The 21,444-nt window shown below is 47.1% G+C and overlaps 1 long non-coding RNA gene across 1 annotated transcript; it reads right to left on the reverse strand.

Annotated features, from left to right (window-relative positions):
* Positions 1-18,423: 18,423 nt before the first annotated feature.
* Positions 18,424-20,948, reverse strand: LOC144157703 (uncharacterized). The gene is made up of 2 exons (XR_013319832.1): positions 20,713-20,948; positions 18,424-18,831 (listed from the first exon to the last, which is right to left on the reverse strand). It is a non-coding gene; the product is annotated as an uncharacterized LOC144157703 (long non-coding RNA).
* Positions 20,949-21,444: the final 496 nt, after the last annotated feature.

Below are 21,444 nucleotides of genomic sequence, written 5' to 3' on the forward strand. Positions count from 1 at the left end.
CTCCTCCCGTTGGATAAACTTATTTTATATAATCTTGGAATGACCACCCATAGATTTGTTACTGATAAGAGTGTGCTTTTTATAATCGGTAGAACTGATCTGACTAACCACAACATGACGCGATTTGCATCACAACATAATTTCTTACTCCCAAAAGTTAGAACAAACTATGATAAACAGACAGTTGAATTTGCAACCATTAAATTATGGAATAATTTGCCTGTTAATGCTAAAAATCAATTAAGTCGCTCATCTTACAAACAATCAATTCTTAAATTTATTCTCGAAGACCCCCACTTCTCATTTGATTAGTTCGTACGACTTTGATCTCTTTTTTTTATGCTCACTTTTTTTTCTAATTCTCACCATTTTTTTTGCCTCTTTTGTTTTTGCACTTTTTTGTATAACTGAGATGTGTGCTTGCTTTGTGAACAAAGTTATTCTGTGTCAGTGTTGTGTAATGTTGCAATAATCCTCGCATAAATTCTTTTTTAAGTTCCTTCTATTGCGATTGCTTGAACGTTATATTGTCATACTGTTCATTTACAAGAGGTCCCACCGCAGTGCCGCACTTCGGGACCTCTTTCTGTAATATCAATCACCATTCACTGTACCTTTGTTATTGATTACAATAAACTGAAACTGAAACTGAACGGAAACTGAATTCATCGTTCCAGTGTAACGTGTGATACGCGAGTTCAGCTGGACTCGACGGTGGTGTGTGGGGCTCTCTTCTGCTTGGTGCCCCTGGTCAGGCCCTCTTAGTGAACGTCGTTCTGTTGGTTCTTGCTGACTCTTCAGTGCTCGCTGCTTCATTTTTGCACACCTTCACATTCCACACGCCACGGCCACGTATCTTATATTCCTCCCTTGCCACGACACTTGCCCTTGCGGGCTCCCTGTCAATAACGTGTCAGTAATGCCAAGTCCGTCCTTTTAAGTTATGAGCACACTGGTCTTTGGGACCGAATAATTTCCCACAAAACCATTTTTTTAGATATTACATTTTTCTTGACTTGCCCAGTTTTTCCTCCGAAAATTCGGTACTTGGAACGGTACCAGGTACTTATCAAAGCCATAGAGGGTCAAACAAAAAAAATAAATTTTTTTATACATTCTCCAATTTTTCGCCAAGAGTGGTATCACAGTGTTAGTAAATTCTCGAGAGGTACATCCCAGCATGTAGTGCAGCTAGGAAAATCATTTCTTTTTCACTGTTAAGCCGTATGTTTAAACCATCCAATAAGGGAAGCACATTTTGCATTTTGTGTTTCAGTAGTTGTTCAATTAGCATCATTTTTAATTGGTTGCCAGGAGCACTTCAAACGTAGAAGTTAGAAGTGATGTCAACTTGTATGTGATTTCAAACCCCCCCAAAAAACTGCTTCCTACGTTTCATTCTCCACAACTTCTTGTATGTGTTCATGCCTTGCTGGTGATTTTTTCATGGTTAGGTCTTTACCTGTTGTTATCAAGAACAATCAAGGAAGATTTTTAGTTAACCCAGAAATTAATTACCTAAAATAAAACCTAATTGGATATTTCAAATCAGTTAGGAAAACTGAACAAGCCCATCAAGTTTCATCAACATTGGTTGGAAAGCAAAAAAAAATTCTAAGGCCAGTTTTCACCCTTGAGCGCACGGGTGCTTGCATGCTCAGCAACGAACATTTATTGCATGTAGACGGCGGGAAGCAGTGCACTCGTGTACACTTTCACACGCTTGTGGCAGTATCAGCTGCCACGCTCGTCCTGCCCATTCGGGATGTGATCGCGAATATATCTTGAAGATATATGGACAGGAGGATTGGGCTGGTGTGAGAACCACGGGAGTGCCTTATGGCCCAGGGACAGGCATTGTGTTGCTGAGCACGAGGACTCGGTTTCGAATCCCGGACGCTTTTCTAATGGAAGCGAAAAAGCAAAAATGGCCGTGTACTAGACATTTCGGCACACGTTAAAGATCCCCAAGTGGTCAAAATGAATCCGGAGCCTTACACTACGACGCGCCTCGTTGCCTCTGTAGCATTGGCGCATTAAACCCCACAGTCAATCAATTTAGCTTAAGCATCCTGGTCAAACAGCCCTCTTAGTGAATAGTTTCTGCATATCAGAGTATGGGTGGCAAAGTCTAGTGCTCACTTGCTCATGGGAATGGGTTATTAAGCGCCAGGCACAACTGGAGGAAGGAAAACATACAGGAAAGGGGCGCACATACAACCGAGCTTTATTTGCTTCGAAAGCGATCATAAAGGCACGAAAGAACACCATGTAATACTAGTTGCACCACCTGTGAAAGCAATTACAGCGGCAGCACCCTCCTCACTTATCATCCAGATAATCCACCTTGCTGTCTATATAATTCACCTTTCTTGTCTGTTTTCCTTCAAGTTGTGGTTGTGCCTGGTGCAGGGGTGCTTAACCTTTTCCCATGATGAAGTACCAAGTAGATCGCATCGACACATTAATTCTGCTCACTTGCCTTGCCCGAAGTGCTCTTGGAGCAACCATACTCATCCAGATACCCATCGCGGTGGCTCAGTGTCTAAGGCATTGCGTGGCTGAGGCCAAGGATGCGGGTTTTCTGACGGAGGCAGACATCGAAACTGCTTGTGTGTCGAGATTTCGATGTACTTTAAGGATCCCCAGGTGGTCAAAATTAATCCAGAGCCCTCCACTACGGCGGGCCTCATCGCTCCGCCATTTGGACCCATTGAGATTCTATTTGGACCCATTGGGTTGCAAATTGGACCAATCGGTCGGCCAATGGTTTTTCTCGGCTGGGCCAGTTGTAGCTTGATTCGGTGCATTAAACCCAACATTTGACCTGTCAGCGCTGTGAGTGCCGGGTGTGGTCTGGAAGTCAGGCTTGTATTTGCACCAAGACATGCCTCCTCCTTGGGTGTCCGTGTTGCTGTTTTTTGAAGGATCTGGTACAGCGGTTTTGCCATGTTGGTAGCACCATTACAAGGAAGCGCTGCCTGCTTTTGATGTTGGGCTGCAGAAACTGCGAGATACCGTCAAACTGTTCATTGTTGAGCCTTACTTTGCCAGACCGAGAACAAGGCCTACTCTGTAGCTTAGAGTGTTGTGATTACCAGAATAGCACTCGTAGCAGTGGCAGTATTTTTATAATCACAGAAAATGCCATGAGCGTGAAAACAAGTATCGCTGCCTTGTATGCTTTCTGCATTACGTTTTGTGACATCATGAATCTTGAATGGTGAAGCTTGCAATTTGTGAGCACATGTAAGCGAGCTCTTACACTACTCTGAAGGCGGAAGACCAGCAAAGCTGTATTGGTGCTGACGGGATTTCCACAACATTTACAACAATGTACACTACAAAAATAAGAAAAGTAGACAACAGTCGGCATGATGCTAGTCGTCGCAGCGGCCATGGTTGTCGTACACAAAACTTGTTTCAGCGTAGTTGCGATAAAAAAAGTGAGAGGCATTTTCTGTAGCAACACTCTTTCCAAAAATGTTCACAACTGCATTGTGAACGAATCGCGAATAGTAAATTAAATGGTGCGTATTGATAAAATAATCAGAGCAGCTGATTTCAAGAGGATTTTTTCCAAGATACCTACTTTAAATACCTTTAGATGTTTCCAAGATACTATACAGAGCATTTTACACTGGCCCTGGACACAAGCTTTACAGTAATCTGTCGACGAACGCAGGTTTGGTCGTAGTCCAGCCTTGTACAGCTTTGCGGTAATAAGAGCGGGTGGGACTTTTTCTAGTCATGTACTCCTTTAGGGAAAGATTCAAATACAGTATTCCTCCACCCAAGCGGGAGGCTGTGCTTCAATTTTATGCAATTGTTGCACCTTGCATACAAGCTCAAACAAAAGGTGCCTGTTTGCAGATGAATGCCTACTTAGCACTAGCACATATGTGGGTCATTCCACTCCAAACACCCCAAACGATGCGCTCGACCATTTCCGATTATACTATAACCAGTCATGGTGGATCCTTTTAACTGCACTATTCGTTCAAGTAAGCGATTTTAATAGCGGGCTAGCCTTAATTGACGACAGTCTCTGCTGGTATCGTGCCATGGTGTCTGTAGAGCAGCTTCCTCTGCCACGCAGAAAGCGGTTCCCAGTATAAATGAAATTAATAAAAAATAACGACCAGGTCCTAGGGCACTCATATTTCGATATAAGACGGCTTATGTTGCCTTTAGTAAGATATGTCTTTGCAGCAATGCGTATGTGGTGGGCGGGGAAGCCGACTTTAAGAAGATGGTATCAGCTTGGTCTTAGTAAGTTGGCTTTTCCACAGTGCAGCATGACCATCAACGGAAGGAGTATGATAACAAAATTTCCGCAATCTCCACACCGTGGATGATGGCGAGGGTGCGGAGTGCGGGGACTCAATTTGAGCCGTGAGTTGCACCTTGATTGTTCCCTAAATGAAACTGCGACCCACGGCTCAAATCGAATTTCGCTTGACTTTCGCCTGATGGTGGTGTGCGCGCGGATGGATGCGGACGGCAAGTGGGAGGTCCCAAGGTACTCCGCACCGCTACAGGCGAGGGAGTAAGCCATTTGACTCGCGTGTACTAACATCGCGGTCGTAGCCCAATGGCTATAGACGACTGACACTGACTCTGTCTGGTCTACCAGACACAGGCTCGAATCCTGCCATTACAACATCGAATCCTGTGTCATTTTTTGCGATTGTAACTGCCATGTGCACGGACGCGGATGGATGCTTTAGTGAGTTGGAGCCTAAGGGCAGCACTTGAACCATGATGATGCAAAGGAACGCCAACACTACACAGAGCAGAAACTTGGTGGATAGGAGTACCTTGAATCGCCAGAGTAGAATTTTATGGGGTTTCAGCAGGTCTATCTCGCGTGCGTAAGCGAAGCAGCAATAGTGCAGAGTTCTCGGCTTGGCAGCGTAGCCCTTTTGGTAGGAGATATGTGTTGATAGTACCTATAGCTTGTTGTAGGGTGTCGTGTTGACTCCAAATGACCTTAAATTGTCCACAGTATGATGTCGGCATAGAAAGTGTAATGAAGGTCTGATTTTGGTGAAGTGTTATGGGTGAGTGAAGTAATTAGCATTGCAAAGGAGAGGTGATAAAACAAAGCCTCCAGAATTTTTTCTTCGCCTTTTTTTGGCTGTAACAGCGCGTGTTGAGTGAACAGCCCAATATAGAAGCCAAACATGGCATAGGGATACTGTCCGCTTGTTCAAGGTGCGTGATGAATAGTGTATGTACCAATTGTTCAAGTATTTTGCCAAAAGAAGAGGTACAGGCGTAGTCATTAGTTGTTTGTGGGTCTTCGATATGCTGGTGATATCTGCTCGTCCACTGTGCAGGCAATTCAAACAGTGCTTGTGCAGGCTGTTGAGTTAGATAACATAGACATTTTTTTTGTAATGAATTACTTGCTCTGGCTTGTACTTCTTTTTGTGCACTTTCATCCTTTCATGCTCTTCCATTACCTTTTTTGGCCCCAATCCTCCCCCGAAATTAAATCCTGGATACGCAACTGGTGGGCGGAGGATGCCGCACCAAGAGATGTTTTTTTTTCACCCCCGGTCTCACGTGTCTTTCCCCTTGTGCTCCCATACCACTATAAAGTTGTGGGGCCTGTTCGCAAACAATGCGGGGTGCATTTGTGGAATTCCAATCTCTAAAGGCCGTTATCAGTGGTACAACTGATAGCTGGGCATTTGGGCACTTGCGGACATTAAATTTGGGTTTTGTAGATTCTCTCTTGGTCAATTTATTTCGAGTGTTCTACTATCCTTCTCTGCCACTGAAGTTTTCTAAAATATGCCCAATTAGCAATTAGCTCATAATATTTTGCAGCACTAAATTCACTTCAAGTAAATTCTATGGCTAATTTAGCAAATTTCGAACCCACATCGGCCTGGAGGAGGAGAAAATAACTTTATTCGGTCGAAAGGGGAGGCCTATTCAGGCCTGTGGCGTTCTAGACGACAGCCGAGATGCCTTGACTCCTGGCGATGTCTTCCTTTGGATGGCCCACTGTTGGATTTCAGGCTTTTGGTTGTGTGGCGCGGTTTCCCAGTGCTCCTTACTAGTGATAATAAATATTCCTTTCAAATTTTCGAACCCATGTATCTTTATACTGGGGCATTCTCAAGGCATGTGAGCCAAGGTCGCAAGCTTAGGGCAGTGTTTACATGCAGCGTTGTGTATTTCCAAATGGAAGGGCCAGTAGATCCTTGGCTTAGGATAAGTGATTATCTGGAGACGTCTACACGCCACGTCTTGCTTCTTGGTGAGCGACGGGTCAGCAGCCGGGTGGCTTCGTCTTTCCCCTTTGTAGTGAACAAGCACGTCTCGGCAAGTACAGGCGCGATCATTGGAGTTGTCTGTGGAATATGCGCCGGGGCCATCGGTGGGTGAGATCTCGAGCAGCATCGTCGGCCCGTTCGTTGCCTTGTACTGCCACATTTGTGGGGGTCCACATCAAGGTGGCTCTGGTGTTTTTGTTCGTCTCGGGGCGGGTGAAGACCCTGCGCCTTGCGCTGGAAATTCTTGCTTTTGCAGATCGCTTGAAGGGAATTGCTAATCATTTTCCGCAGATGGGTAGCTTCTATATGGGCTAGGGCAAAGGCCAGTTCTTCGTCCTCCTTAGGGTGTTTGGTTTGGGTGGAGCAGGGGTCAAGAACTTTGCTCGAGCAGTCGGTAGCGGCTGAAACTGTAGCTCCACGTGGCTGTGTCAATACAAACAACGTGCGGATTTCAAGTTCCTGGACTCACAGCTCTCTCTGCAGGGGTGGAGATCTTGTCCCCGACGGCCTTCCCATATAAAATGCGCAGGCTGTCTAATAGGTGTCCGCCGCCGGCCATCTTGATGAGGCACTCTAGGTGCACAGTGTGTTCCACGGCTTGCGCCTTGATTAGTTCTTCTAAAGTGTTGCGCGCACCCAACGCTTCGTATTTTTCGTTTCGAGTTTACATGGCTATTCCTTGGGCTTGATCATTCTCATTTCTTGAGGCGGCTGCTTGGTTTGGAGTCATTTCAAAATATATACAGAACTGTGGAGTTAGGGGTTTGTGTGAGGGAGAGGCTGGAAGATGGGTACTTCTTGTTAGTAAGGGGGGCGATATGGCGATCCACCCGCCCCAGTTGACTAAATGCTTCACAAGAGTTCGCAATCTGGGGTCGCTTCAAATCAAAGCTGAATAAACACGCGCAAGCGCTGTTGGGTAGTTAAATCGGAGGTTTAAAACTATAATATGACTCTTTATCGAAAGACCTGCGGAGGCTAAATAAATGATGGGAAGCCGCAGCGTCCCGCGGTGTCGCACGTCTGCAGGTCGAATATGACAGGCGGGAGGTTGGCGGAGGAGTGGGGGCGATGCTACGATGGGAACTGGACGCTTCTAGCTTCACTGTACTATCAGATCCGTTCGCCCCTAACGAGATCCGCGCTTGTTTTGTTTTAATATTCAGTATCCTGAAGTAGCTACCTAGCAATAATAAATAAGGGCATCGAAACAAAGGGCGTAAGCATGCACAAGCAAACCGCGGTATGTACGCGCGTTGCTTAAAATGAGCTGCCGACAGTTTTTATCTACGATTGCCTTTGTGCAGTCGCGCGGGCGCCGGCTGGCAGCTTGTTATGTAGCTTTGTGCTTTCCACAAATATTGACGCCCAGGTGCAACACACGACACGGGGCGCTGCGCGTTTCTCGCGCAAGGTGAGGTTAGTTTTTCCAGACTGCTCTCACACTACTGAAGTCCTTTCAAATCCACATCGCGGCCTCTCAACGCCGGAAGCACACAACAAACGTCTTCAAATCAAGCACGCATTTATAAAAAAAAAAGTAAAAGCATTGCACGCACGTTATTGGACTCGCCGGCCAATAAGATGGCTCTAGCGGCGCCGGAGTGCGCGGTGTGCCGGAGAGACCGTTTTAACCCCTTCCGCCATCCGCCGTGCGTTCCGCCCGCCGCAATAATTTTGGCCGGAACGGAACTACTTTGCCGGAGGTACCGTTTATAGGCCTTTTGCCATAATTCCGTAGAGTGAATTTTTCGCGGGCAGACCATTGTGTGCCTGTGCCACCAATTCACTCCACAGGAAAATAAACTTCAAGACACCAAGATGAAGGCAATGCAGGCTCTCGGAAGCCAACCCCAATCAATACGATACGAGAGTTCTTGGGCCCACCGAATTTCTTCCGGTGATTTATTCCCAAGTGTAACGAGCTCCTCCAGCCACTGTCGGATCTTCTGGTCACTTAAAAATGCCGTTAGAAGATTTCTAGTTCAGCGACAAAAATAAGGTTTTGCCTTTTATTTTGCGAAGAAAGGCGTTCTTCGACGCTTCCATGCTTTTACATCCCGTGGCTGACGCTCAACTACGCCTAGTCACCAACGCTTAAAAGGGTGTCTCGGCGCTGTTGTTGGCCAGTCGTCTCCGGTTGGTAACCACTACGTTTCTGCTCCCAACAGCTCAAACGAGGTATAGCACGTTCGGGCGCGAACTCCTTCCTGGACGTCTGTCTTGCCATCACACATTTTCGGTATTTTCTGTAAGGCCAGGGCACCCACATACTTAGGTACCATACTCCCCTGACGTTCGCTTTCCAGCGCAACCACTGCGCGTACTCCTCGCGAGGAATGCCATACCTATCCTCCACCTGGGACTTTCGTGTCGCTGTCCACCACGACAAAAGCCCCACCAACACTACTGGTGACACGCTCTTCCACATCGAGGCCCGTTCGTCCTCGCCCGAACTTATCTCCGTGCAAGCGCGTGCTGTCACACAGCAGCGGGACACTAAGTTCCAGAAGCGCCGTGGCACCCCTGCACGATGGTTATCGCCACTGTTCTGTTGCTGTTTACCGGAAGCACTGTCACTTAGAACACGCAGAAAACAAGCGTAGTACTAAACAGAGGACGATGCGATCACTGAACAAGCGCCAATATTCAACAATGCGTTTATTGCAGAAGCAGCGGGTGTAAACAGGTCTGGCTAGCAAGAGGAGCAAAGGAAAGGTAACATCAAAACGAAAGATGAAAGAAAATTAAGTTTAACGAGATGGAAAGTTGGGCGAATTGGTGATGATTAATCTTGAAAACAGGTGCGGAAAGACGTTGACTAAGACAAGAAATACACAGGACGATGCGCTACTAGGAACTGGCAACATTTATTAAGAAACAGAAATATATAGGGCGACCAACCGACATAATCCAACTGATTACGACTTTTACAGAGATTTCACTAAAAATTTCCCCAGTCATAAAAAATACAATCTATAATATGCTATCACCGCATGCGTCGTCCCAGAAATGCCAACTGTGCTTCTTGCAGACTGAATGAAGGATGGCTCACGCACATCTACCACTCTCCGCTGATATTCCAAGCTTCCATATTCTCACTTTTTGTCCTTCTCTTGTGCCTGAACAACACGGTTCTTTTTCGAAAATGGGTTTACACGCCCCTGTACCTGGCACTATTTACAGTGCGAAGCCAGGTGCGTGTAAGGCCTACCCACCAGCAAACTGTGATGTTCCGGAAACCGTATGTTCAGGCATCTGCCTGTTTGCCCGATTTAGGCCTTGCCACGAGCTAGCGGCAGTCGATACACCACTTATTGGCTGCAAGCAACGAGCTGCGTTCCGTGTTTTACGTGGCAGCCTTTTTTGTGCCGCAGCGGCGTATCAATGCGTCTGCCGACGGCAGAGCATATCTGGCCTACTGAAAACACAACATTCATGGTTACGGGAACATCACAGATCGCTGGTGGGCAGGCCTTACACGCACCTGGCTTCGCACTGTAAAACAACCGTGTTGTTTAGGCACAGGGGCAGGACACAAAAGGAGATAATAAAAGCTGGGAACATCAGCGGGGAGGGGTCAATGGGCGTGAGTAATCCTTCAGTGAGTCTGCAAGAAGCAGAGTTGGCGTTTCTGGGACGACACGTGCGGGTATAGCATATTATAGGTTTTAAGTGCGAATGCACTTCTTAAGCGACCCTGAACCTGCGTCCACCGGCGATGTCCGCGCACGTGGAGATGGGCGCGCTCAGCCTGGCCGCTGACATGGCACATACCCACGTGGGGGATTGGCCAGGAATCTCCTCGTCTTCCTTGGCATCGGGGGGAGATGGGCGCGCGCTGCCTGGCCGCTGACATGGCACATACCCACGTGGGGGATTGGCCAAGAATCAGGCGTGAGAACGGCTAATGCACCCGCTTAAAGGAGTACTGACACGAAATTTCAAAGCTCAGATCCGCTCTAGCAATCAAGTACAACGACAACACAAATAGGTGTCTGTGAATAAATGCATCTTTCTTTCTTTGTAGTTGTGTGTGTGTGATCTCTCTTTCGCGAACATTACCGAACCGCGCAAATTCAACTCGTGCATTCGCACGTTCACATTCTTCCCCTCGGGGAAATGCGGGGAATTTTTTATGTCTGGGGAAATTTTTATTGAAATCTCTGTAAAAGTCCTAATCAGTTGGATTATATCGGCTGGTCGCCCTATATATTTCTGTTTCTTAAAGGGGTCGTGAAGAGATTTTCGAAAAGTTTTTGCTGTGTGGGTATTCAGAACCGCTGACCCTTGCTGTAAAAGCTGCGCCAGTCCGTTTTGTAGCCCGAGGTTTGGAAATGGGATAAAAAATTCAGTTACGGTTTCCCCCGGTCTTTCCTCCTCAATCAGGCTGATGACGTAAGGAAAAGTGACCAATCGCCTCTTTCTAACGTCTGAACAACATGGCGGTGCCGTGGGTAGCATCAACAGGGTCAGATAGATTTCTTGTGCGGCGCCATGATGACGTCATGCACTAACTGAGCCGCACGTTTCTGCCGTCTGATACGTCTGAAAAGATGGCGGAGCTCCCTGAGCTGCAGCGCAGCATGCTGGCGCGTAGTCGGGCGCTGGGGTATGAGCCCTACGCTGACGCCCCTGCGCGAGTGCGCAACCACAGGAGCCGAGCGTCATCAGACTCGGATAGTGACGACGGCGATTTGCGTGCGCCTGCGGCCCATACAGCTCGCGAAGACCCCGGCGACGAGCCCGACCCAGCACGTCTCGGAAACGCGCATTGGTGCGTAGCGGATAGTATTTTGCAAAATGCAGTTCATTCATTCATCCATCATTGCGAAAAATTAACGCCGCTTCGTTACAGGTGCACCTGCGGGCTCTGTGTGGCAATGCCGACACTTGCGGAGTGCGTTTGCTGCCGAGAGATTCCGGAAGCGACAGCGAAGCAGGCTGCGGGGTGCATCACGGCACACCCGCACTTCCACACTCTCTGTTTGGATGAGGTGGTGCTTGATGTGGCGTACCTCATGCTTCGGCAGCACGGAGTACGTGTGGAACGCACGAGGTGAGTTTTTTTTTTTTTTTTTCGAACACTTCATTCATTTTGCAGTGTGCTGCTGAGCCCAAGTACGCGGGTTCGCTTCCCGGCCCGGGCGGCCGCATTTCTGATGGAGGCGATACGCGAAAATGCCCGTGTGTAGATTTTATTAATCCAGAGCCCGGCCTCCACTACGGCGCGCCTCATCGCCTGTGTAGCGTTGGCGCGTTCAACCTATCAACTTCGTTCACTTTGCTAGCCTGGTGTTACATGCTATGCAACCATGCGAGTTTTGCATCTTTCGCTTATTCCTTTGAATTCTTTCAATAACCAAAGCTCTCTCGCCTTCCTACGCTTTATTTTGCTTGCACCGCTGAATGGGGCGTTTTTCCAGTGACTTCTCGTAGTCTCGCATCTTTGACTGCCTGCTTTTTTATTCTAACCATCCCACGCAAAACACGACTGTGCTGTCAGGGTGCCGCTCCTTTTTTTTTTTATTGTAGCAACGACAGTGCTGTCAAGCTCTTCTCTTTTTCATTAACCTGTCGTGCTACGCAGGACCATGACTTTGGTCTGTGGCACACCATAGACGTAGTATTTATAATTATGTACTCATCACACCAGGCGCATGTCTTTTTTTATTCTTTTGCAGTTATGGGTCGTAGTGTTTAATTCTGTCGTGTTAGTCTATGCTATTATTGATTGATTGGAGGCTTTACCGCGCAAACGCACCGCAGGCGATGAGGCGCACTGTAGTGGAGGGCTCCATGGCCGTCCGGAAGGGGGGGCAAGGAGGGGCAACTGCCCCCCCCCCCTCCTGGAGATTCGGATATTTTTATGCACTACAAAAAGCTGCACAGCTTGGTTCGCCCATAATTAAAATAACTTTGCCCTGAAGGCCGGAAGAGAAGAGAGAACGACACCGACGTTCTCTCCTTTGTCCCGTCCTTTAGCGCAAAGTTTTTTTTAATATGTACGTGAACCAACTAGCCCGCAATCCGCGCTACTCGAATGATTAGCACACAGATTTTGAAAATGAAAAGACCATGTGCAACACCATTCAATCTTGTATTCTTTTCAACAGGAAGTACAGGTACATCAGTTTCAGCCAGCTTGCACACTGGCTGTGGGGTTACCTGGGCCTGAACAACAGGAAGGTGTTGCCTGCCTGTGCGGTGACCAAGATCAGAGGAACATTCCCGTCTGCCCAATACACGGGATTCCGTCACGCGCAGGCATGAGCAATAAAAGAACCCTTTTCACTGTCTTGTTTATGCTGAGTAATCTTCTGTATCATGGATCTTCAAGTCAAGCATGTGAATGCAGATTTCTTTTTGTTGTTCACTTCAAGCCATGCTACGTGCTGCTGGAATTACGCATAATTCATCATGGTAGTATATGTATTCAAGAGCTCTATAAAAGCTACAAAAATAAGCAGTCGCTCTTTTGGCTGCCTAACTAGAAGCAAGACGAGGCGAAGCACTATACGTTCTGTTTTGTGGCATCATTGTGCAGAATCTCGCTTCACAAACAGCTATGTTAACCTCCACTGTCATGATCACTGCAACCTGTATGTTTTATTTACAAGTGAAAAAAAAATGCAGCTTTGCTCAGTTTGCTATGAGCTGCAGGCCCACACAATATGGCAAAAAGGAGGGAGCCAGGAAACAAAATTTTTACAAACACACTGGCACTGTACACTACTGGAGCATTTGCTAGTACATGGCATCTTCTGATACTAGAAGCAGTATGCGATTTCACACTAGCCAAAGAATGGTTGACAATGTGACGCACAAAGAGGCTACAGCATAGTCCTTCAGCATGTCATTCCATACCATCACATGGTAATAGTGCTCAATGTCGCGCGTTCTGTGAGTTTTATATACGCAGTGTTTTTAAATTTTGTTTCATTCGATAACACGATGTATGCAAGATACTCCGTTTGGCTTGGGGTGAGTTGATCAAGAGCACGCTAAAATTCATCCTGCTCAATTCAGGTAAGCCGTCTCGGCAGTCTTTCAGGCATTGTTCAAACAAGAGACACAACTAAAAGAGACTGTACAGACTGTACAGATGATATGGTAAAGTATGCGATTCAAGTGGCTGCAAAAAGAAGAATGAACTCTGCCAAATCAGGTTCAACAATACACGGGACAGAAAGTAAGCCTGGCAAATCCTGAAGATTGTTAGAATGGTCAAGACCCAAGTACGTAGAAGAAAGATTAAGATGCCCACAAAACTTTCAGACAAATACTTTGCCTGAGATTACCAGTGAACAATATGGCTTCACAAACCTAAACGAAACTCCAGCAAATTACACATTTGCACCAGGGGAATCACTTGACAAAGAAATGAACGCACAATCCCCAGAACAAGAAGTGGGCTGGGCACCGACAACAGGTTGAATCAAATAAACTCTCAAAACATCTAATGTGAAATGGTATGGCTGAACTGGTTCTATGTATAAACAGGGCATCTGGCACACTTCCCAAACAATAGAAAAAGACAGTCGTGCTGCATACACCAAAAACAAACAAAACTTCCTGATGCCACGTCCCTCAAGGCACAGCGCGGCAAAATTGCGATGACAATTCCAGAACATCTCATATAGATGATTAACCCGAAGGCACAGCTGCACCTAGATGTGACAGGCTTGAGATGGCTCATACTCTTGACTGCATGCTGTGTGAAAAGCACAATCTTTAGTACAACTCCCTAGGCGCACAATTGCAATCATACTCTGATAAATTTTACCACTGGCACAGTGTGAAAGGAAGAAAACTAAGTGGTCACCCCGAGGCTCCATCAACAAGGCAAAACCAACACTTGGGCAAAAAAAGAACAAGGTTACTGTCAGATGTGCACTTCATCCAATGAACAGGACATGAACTAAAAATTTCTAAAACGTCCATTGGACCCCACATTATGAGCATGGGACTCTCACATGCAACTGACTCAAAACCAATGTTTCTTCTCTTCAGTTTTGATTTAGGCAGTGGTGAAACGAACGGTGCTAAGCGGGCAGCTCTCACAAGGAGGCATTATTCGTGTGAGGATACCTAGACGTCAGCATCATCACAGTTTGTTGCCTGTCATGCATTGGGAAAGAGTGGCTCATGGGAGGGGGGGCACACGATGGGTTTGCTGCAAAAGCTGCCTTGAATGAAGGCCACCGGTCGCAGCAGCGCACCGTCTCTTCTAGCAGGAGGGCCACATACTCTGAAATTGTATGCAGAGCGTTATAATGGTCTGATGCAGGAAAAAAAAAACAGCTGTGAAATTTTTCTGAGATCAGGAGATTGCCCCAGAAATGGCCAATAGCTAGGCGAACAAAAAGCAGGTGAAAGAAAAGAGTTCTTAACCCCGAAAAGAATGATGGCGGGCAGGGCAACGTTGGTCACCGAGGCAGTACCAGTGCGGCCATTGAAAAAGAGAAATGGATGGAGATTTGTGAATAGCTAGGAGAGGAATATATCCCAGTATATACCGTGACCGAGATGCACTTCAGGGACCTAGAAGAACCTCCGGTAATTGGAGAGTATGTATGGGAAGGTTGGAGGAGCAGGTATAGTTATATGACATGGGGCAAATAGGAAAAGAGTGAAAGAAGACTGTAAAGAGCATGTGTGAGTGAAAGGGATGGTAGGGGGTACGGAGGTGTATAGGAGTGTCGTACCTATGGATGGGTTAGGAGAGTAAGGAGAAAAATGAAAAACGGGTGGTGTGCCTAACACGAACACCCACATTGAAGATCTAGACGGGTACACAGATGGCAACGGACATCTCCATGCTAAATATGTATGAGGAACAGAACATGATCATAGTAAATAGGGAAATAGAGGGACTTTATGAATGTTCGGATGGAATAAGCATAGATGAGGAAGAGGGTCACAGTCTAGGCAGCGACCACAAGCGTATACAACTGAATCTTGGGAATTCCTGACCACCAAAATCGAGGCACACTATTACCCTCAATCACCTGTGCTTAAACATAACAGTTTAAAGCACGACAAAATATGCACTTTTCTACTTTCTGTATGGCCGTCATCCTTCGCCAGTGCTCAATATTTGTTTTTTTCATCACCTCTGTGCCAACTTCTTCATCGTACCCAGAACAATTCATGTCTTGGATCACCAACTGACTTGCATGCGTACAGAAGTAAGCCAACACGACAGCAAGCACCGCTACGATGCTGTTCGTTGGTCTGTTTCTTTCTGACCAGGTGACGAAGTCTTGGTCTGGACACCGGTTCACTCTCCCGGCCTGTACGAAAAATCTCTCATTGCCTCCTTGGTCTTTACAAGGTTCTTGAGGCCACCTCTCCTGTGAACTATCGCGCCACCTCTGTTTGTAGAAGTTTGTACTGCCGTCATCAAGGAATGGAGGTTGTACACATTTCCCGAGTGAAGGCATTCAACCAGCGTGGTCCACAGTGAATTGCAGCCAGGCGGCCGCTCCACCCTCGGGGGGAGGGAAATTAGTGTGAGCTCAGCGGGAGCCTCGTTTGCAACTTCATTAGTGCGAGATCAGTGGTAACCTTGTTTGTGATAGGAAGTTATTTATCACCGTGGAATGCAACCATCAGTGCTGCTTGCTTGTGGCGACAGCTTTTTCATCTCATCATCACCGACCTTCTTCCTTTTTGAAAGATCACTAACCGGGTTTGGTCGTCATCTTGCTGCCTGCCGACTTGACCTTCGAATAAAGCAGTTTGAGCGCAACGGTCTGCCGTCTCCTACCATTGGCCTTACAATATAGAGCACATTTCCTCTAAATGTCCTCTTTGTGTCACAGCAACCAAAAGAAAAAAGGACATGAAAAAGGTGAAGGAGGACAACAATAATGAAAGGCTGCATTTGTAAATTGGATGCTAATGTTTTTGCAATTGCATCATATGAAGTGCTGGTGTCCTCAAACTTATATTTCTACATACCATAACCCTCATGCATTTTTTCAAATTAAAGCTGATATCCAGGCATACATTATTCACACCCTCCAAAATAAACGATACCGCTTACTGTATGTGGGCTCCTCAGTGATGGGAAAAGCCACAGCTTTGCCTTTCCTTGCTTTGGGGCGCTTGATCTTAAAGCGAAGTACCCCGTCCGCAGTGGTGGATTGCTCATTGTTGCAGTTTTCATTAAAGTGAAGAGCTGCAAGTTGAGTCCTGAAATGACATAAAGAACCGTAAATGAAGGCTAAGCAGAGCGTCATCAACCGTACTGGCCAATTGTGTTTTCAATGCCTTTAAAGCTTGTGACACCGTTAGTCGGGCAGCGATTCGTGAAGAGCTTGCTATATAGTCTTTCCAAGCCAAAAGACCGAAAACTGGATTCGCAATTTTCTAGAATATGAACCGATTCGGCTCCACAGCACACATCCAGGAAGGAGACCCAGGACCTTTTATCTAGATAGGGGCGTTCCACAGGGTGCTGTCCTTGGACTCGTACTTTTCAATTTGGCCGTGGTCATATTCACTTGCTCGGCATCCCCCTCGCCAGCCACAACAGTGCTCGAAGTCAACTACGTAAAAATTGGAAGCCAATGCTCCACTTAATCTCTCGCCTCTCAAACAAATTTGGCGGTGCTCACGAATGGGCGTGCCTCATGCCCAGCGGTCGGTCGTCTCACTTATGGCGCTCCGGCTTACAACCTATCCTCGACTCATAAGAAGCACTTAGCGGTCCTTTATCAGGCCATGCTCCACACCGTCACTGGACTTCCCAGGCATACCTGCATTGATGCTCTTGAGCCTGGGAGTTGCGTATTCTTCTGACACTTCCGTCGGCCTCAGCCCCGCCACCCCCTTGGTCACTCCCGCCTGTCACTGTGGCCCATCAACGAACTGTTATCCCCCGTACTTGACCAGTTGCCCTTGAGGAAGCCCTTCAGCGCGTCCTTGCGACAAAATTGCCACATGAAGTGGACATTTACATGGACGCCAGCCTTTCGCCTTCCCAAATGGGTCTGGCCTGGCGCTGCCCAGCTCAGCCGAACCTGGACGGCTGTCATTCGGCCAGGGTACCACTCGTCTCCCTTGGGAATTAGAACTTCAGAACATCCTCACTGCAATGGATCACCTGACCTACAGTATTGCACCATTGCCCCCTCCACGTTTTCGGATCCTCATGGACTCCCGTCAGGCACTTCAAGAACTCCGCAAGCCCTTCAGTGATCGCCCAACTGTACACAAAATACAACACATGATCACCATTCTGGCTCACAATGGGACCACTGCCCATTTGGCATGGGTGCCGGGTCACACAGACTCTGATGGGGGCAACCAGGCTGCTCACGATGCAGCAAGGGAGTGTCTCGCTAGTACCCCTCCTCTCTGGACAATGATGCATTGTGCCCCTCTCTTGACCCTCACCTTCAACTCGACCACGCACGCCATGCTCGGAAGGTACGCCGTGTGCCCGTTACACCCGCTGGCTACTTAGCTCTGGCTCCTCCGATGCCTCGCTCTGTGGAAATCTTCCTAAACAAAACTATTGCTAACGCAGCTCTCACACCCCACATCATGAGAAAATGGATTCACCTCACAAAATCTCCATCTCCTTACTGCCCCTGCTATCAAGCGTCAGTGTTCACCACCCTCAACCACTTAACTGCACCGCATTTTCTTCGTACCGCCCTATACTCATCAACGCTTCACTACCTGGTGCCTCTCAAAACGACTCTTGGAGTGTTCGGCCTAGAGAGTGGTCTCTCAAGATTAGTGTAAACCGGGGCTTACCCTGTCGTAATAGTTGACTTGACTCATACGATCTCAACCCTAGCCTGGCTCTGCTGATGGTAGCGACCTTTTCTATGGTGTTCAAGGACCCCCCATTTGTGCCATTCAGCTACTCCGCCCTGCCTCTTTCCCCTCTTCCCGTACTTTGGCCGCATGGCCTTCCCTCTGAAATAAAGGATTACAACAACAGCTTGAGTATATCTGTTGATGGCATTTCCTGTGCTTGCGATATTGCTCAGACATCAGATCCCAAGCCTTTTTTGAAAAAGCAATGAATTCTTCCATTGTTCCCTGGTGGTACCAAGAAATTAAGCTTTGAAAGCGATCAGAAAATATGTTGCAGATTGCATTAAAGGGGTCGTGAAGAGATTTTCAAAAAAATTGTGTTCAAAATTGCCACAGCAAACTTATATTTGTGTTAGCAACCTGCACAAACAATGTGGCACCACACAAGTCCTTTAAAAGAGCCCTTCAAGTGCCTTTCTAACCAATACTCTCCTTAGCTTGCCTTTTTCCTTTTCTATTCAGCATTCGCTCTGTCTGCCCTTCCGCTGAATTATTTGATGGTTTCACAGATTTCATCTGTCTTTGGCTTACCTGGCACGCATGCCGTCGGGTGAGAAGGCCACAGATTTCGGTGCAAACCCAATTAGGACACTGTGGAATGCCTCCAGGGAAAAGGTGTGAGTTGAAGGGGCCAGCTGGCGGATGTCCTTGAGCAGATGTGGTGCCATGGTCACTTCTGTGAACCTGTCGTGTGCCCGGGTGCCTACGGATGAGAAAAAGACAAATAGTATACAGTCAAACCTCGGTAAAACGAACACCACATTAACGAACTTTTCAGATTAACGAGCGTTTAAGAAATCCCACGCCAACTGCTTATAGTTTTAATGTAAAATTATTTCACTACAACGTACTTCAGAATAGCGAACGTTTCAAAATAACGATAGTTTTATTTAGTTCCGTGCCATGTTAACAACACCTCAGTACTACGAACTCATATTTTCAAGGCTGGAGACTCTTAGAAGTCTGTTAAACAATCGCGGCAACCGGGGCAGTGTGCTAGTAGACGACACGGCAAAGCGCAGCGAAGAAGAGAACGTCTTGCAACTTGCTCCGCGGAATGCGGCAGTCGATGCAAGAGGGAGAAAAAAGGTGAGGAGAAGAGAAAAAATGAAGCATGGGTAGCCTTCTCCGTCCCGAAAGCCGCGGCCGCGCTATTCGCGCTCACCCCAACTTTTTCTACGTTCCGCCGCTGCTCACGTGGCTTGCTGGATCTTCACGGACATCAGCGGAGCTGACAACAGAGGACATTGCCCAGACCGTGAGCGTTCAAGATGAAGAAGTGAAGATGGCAACGAGGATGGCATGAACAACGATGCCTCTGAGGGTGCCGCAGCAGCACTCGAAGACTACGACGAGCACTCGACGACTGCGGGTGTGGTGGACAGCATACAAAAACTCCGCACATGTCCGGGGAAAAACCGCACTGCCGCTGATTCACTCCCCAGGAATGTGTAAGAGTTTGAGTCCTTCGTGCTAGGAAGCTTGTGCTACTCGCGCTAGATGAAAATCGCCAACCACTTTAAATAAACGTGCATTGTTTCATGATCACTAGTGCATCTTTTTTGTGAAAAATGACTCCAAGGATGCACTGCTGTACACGTAGGTCGTTTTAGGTATTGAAATACTATTTGTTTTCTTAAATTTTGCGATTTTCACTATAACGACCTTTCAGAATAACGAGCAATTTTCCACGGTCCCCTGAAGTTCGTTATATCGAGATTTCACTACCTTCAAAGTGTGACTATTATCAAAGCACATGCTGTGCTCCCCGATGACATTCTAATTGATAGGATTGCTTGAATCAGAAGTAGCGCCAATGTTCCGGAAGAAACAATGACTCAACACCTGGATGCAGATATTTTTTGCCGGCGCAGACTTTTTTCCGGCACACTAACTGGTCGGTAGTGAGAGAAAGTGTAGTGGACAGTCTCTTTCATTTTCCGACCGCAGTAGAAAGAAGCACCGACTGTGGCCATTTTCAAGAAATGCAAAAAGCTGCAGATGTAGGTGATGGCACAGACCAATTTCACAGTATGTTAAAGGGGGCACGAAGACAAAGCACAACCTAGGACTAGCCTAGCTTCTGGTTACTCACTCAGCTCCATTGCAGCCGCAAGACTTTTTTTACCGAAAAAAAAACATGGCAGAAATAGTGAGAAACTTGCAAAGTTCATGTTGCAGCGATGCAATAGGGTCACGGGTGACATACATATTATGGGCAAGCCCACAAAGCATAATTACCTATCCATCTGTGCACTGCACGTTACCCTTCAAGTGATGCGATCAAACGGAAGTAGAGGCCTCACTACAATCATGCTTGTCAGCAGTGGCTTCCGTCGGCAGCTGCCAATTGCACAAGCAAAACTGAGTGACATCATAGAGAAATCGCGACAAAGTGGCAGCTTCATCAGCTTCTTCACTACCGCTTCATCCGTTTTCATTATCTCCATTATGTGTTCGTGCTTAGCCATAAAATTGGTATCATTGTTAGGGCAGCAAAGCAATCTCTTTGATGAGCCAGAACTCCCTTTGCCTTCATGGCCCCTTTAAAGCAGTTCTGAGCCTGCATTAAAAAATCACTTACCAGCACTTAGCCATTGCCGCTCTCCAAGGTCCTCATGGGCACAATGAGTGAAAAGCCCCTCATGTCCCGAGTGCACATTGGCAACATGGTTGACGAGGCTTCGCCACATGTCTACAAGCAGCTCCTTATTGCCGCCACTTAAAGAAGCGCACCAGTACAAGTGGTTGCTGGCTGGCTGTATCCACAGCTCGATGTCACTGCATCCAGCCTGTTTCGCCTTGGCAGCCAGTTTTTTCTTTATGCCTATACGATGAGGGCAGGGCAGATGAAAGTATACCTCAGAGGAAGGTGCAAGGGAACACAAAAATGCTGCGCGGCAACGTGAAAAGGCAAGCTACTAAGGATACAGGAGAACACGACTGATTTGACCGAAACTGACCAAACTGCTTGGCACGTGGTAGCGCTGTATTTCGTTGCTTCTGTGCGACTATAAATTACTGCTACCTCACTTGCTTCCGGTCTATCGTCACATTTGATTAGCCATTTCTCAGCCAATAAAGCATCTTTTGGCGCCGAATCAACATTACAATGGCTATGGGAAGGTCAGACTTCCACTTGAACCCAACTTGCTGGTTGCCTGCAGTGTCCTTCTGTCTTTTAAAGTTTTCTTTCTGGCCATGCTTATAGCTACTTTTTCAACAAATGGAAGCAATAACTTTATTCAGTCCAATGGGGGAGGCCTATTTAGTCCTGTGGTGCCTTAGACAACTTGCAATAGCCAAAAAAATTGCG

This window comes from Haemaphysalis longicornis, unplaced genomic scaffold (assembly GCF_048455015.1).
Source record: "Haemaphysalis longicornis isolate Haplotype H1 unplaced genomic scaffold, Haemaphysalis longicornis Haplotype H1 scaffold_10, whole genome shotgun sequence".
NCBI classification, from domain to species: Eukaryota; Metazoa; Arthropoda; class Arachnida; order Ixodida; family Ixodidae; genus Haemaphysalis; species Haemaphysalis longicornis.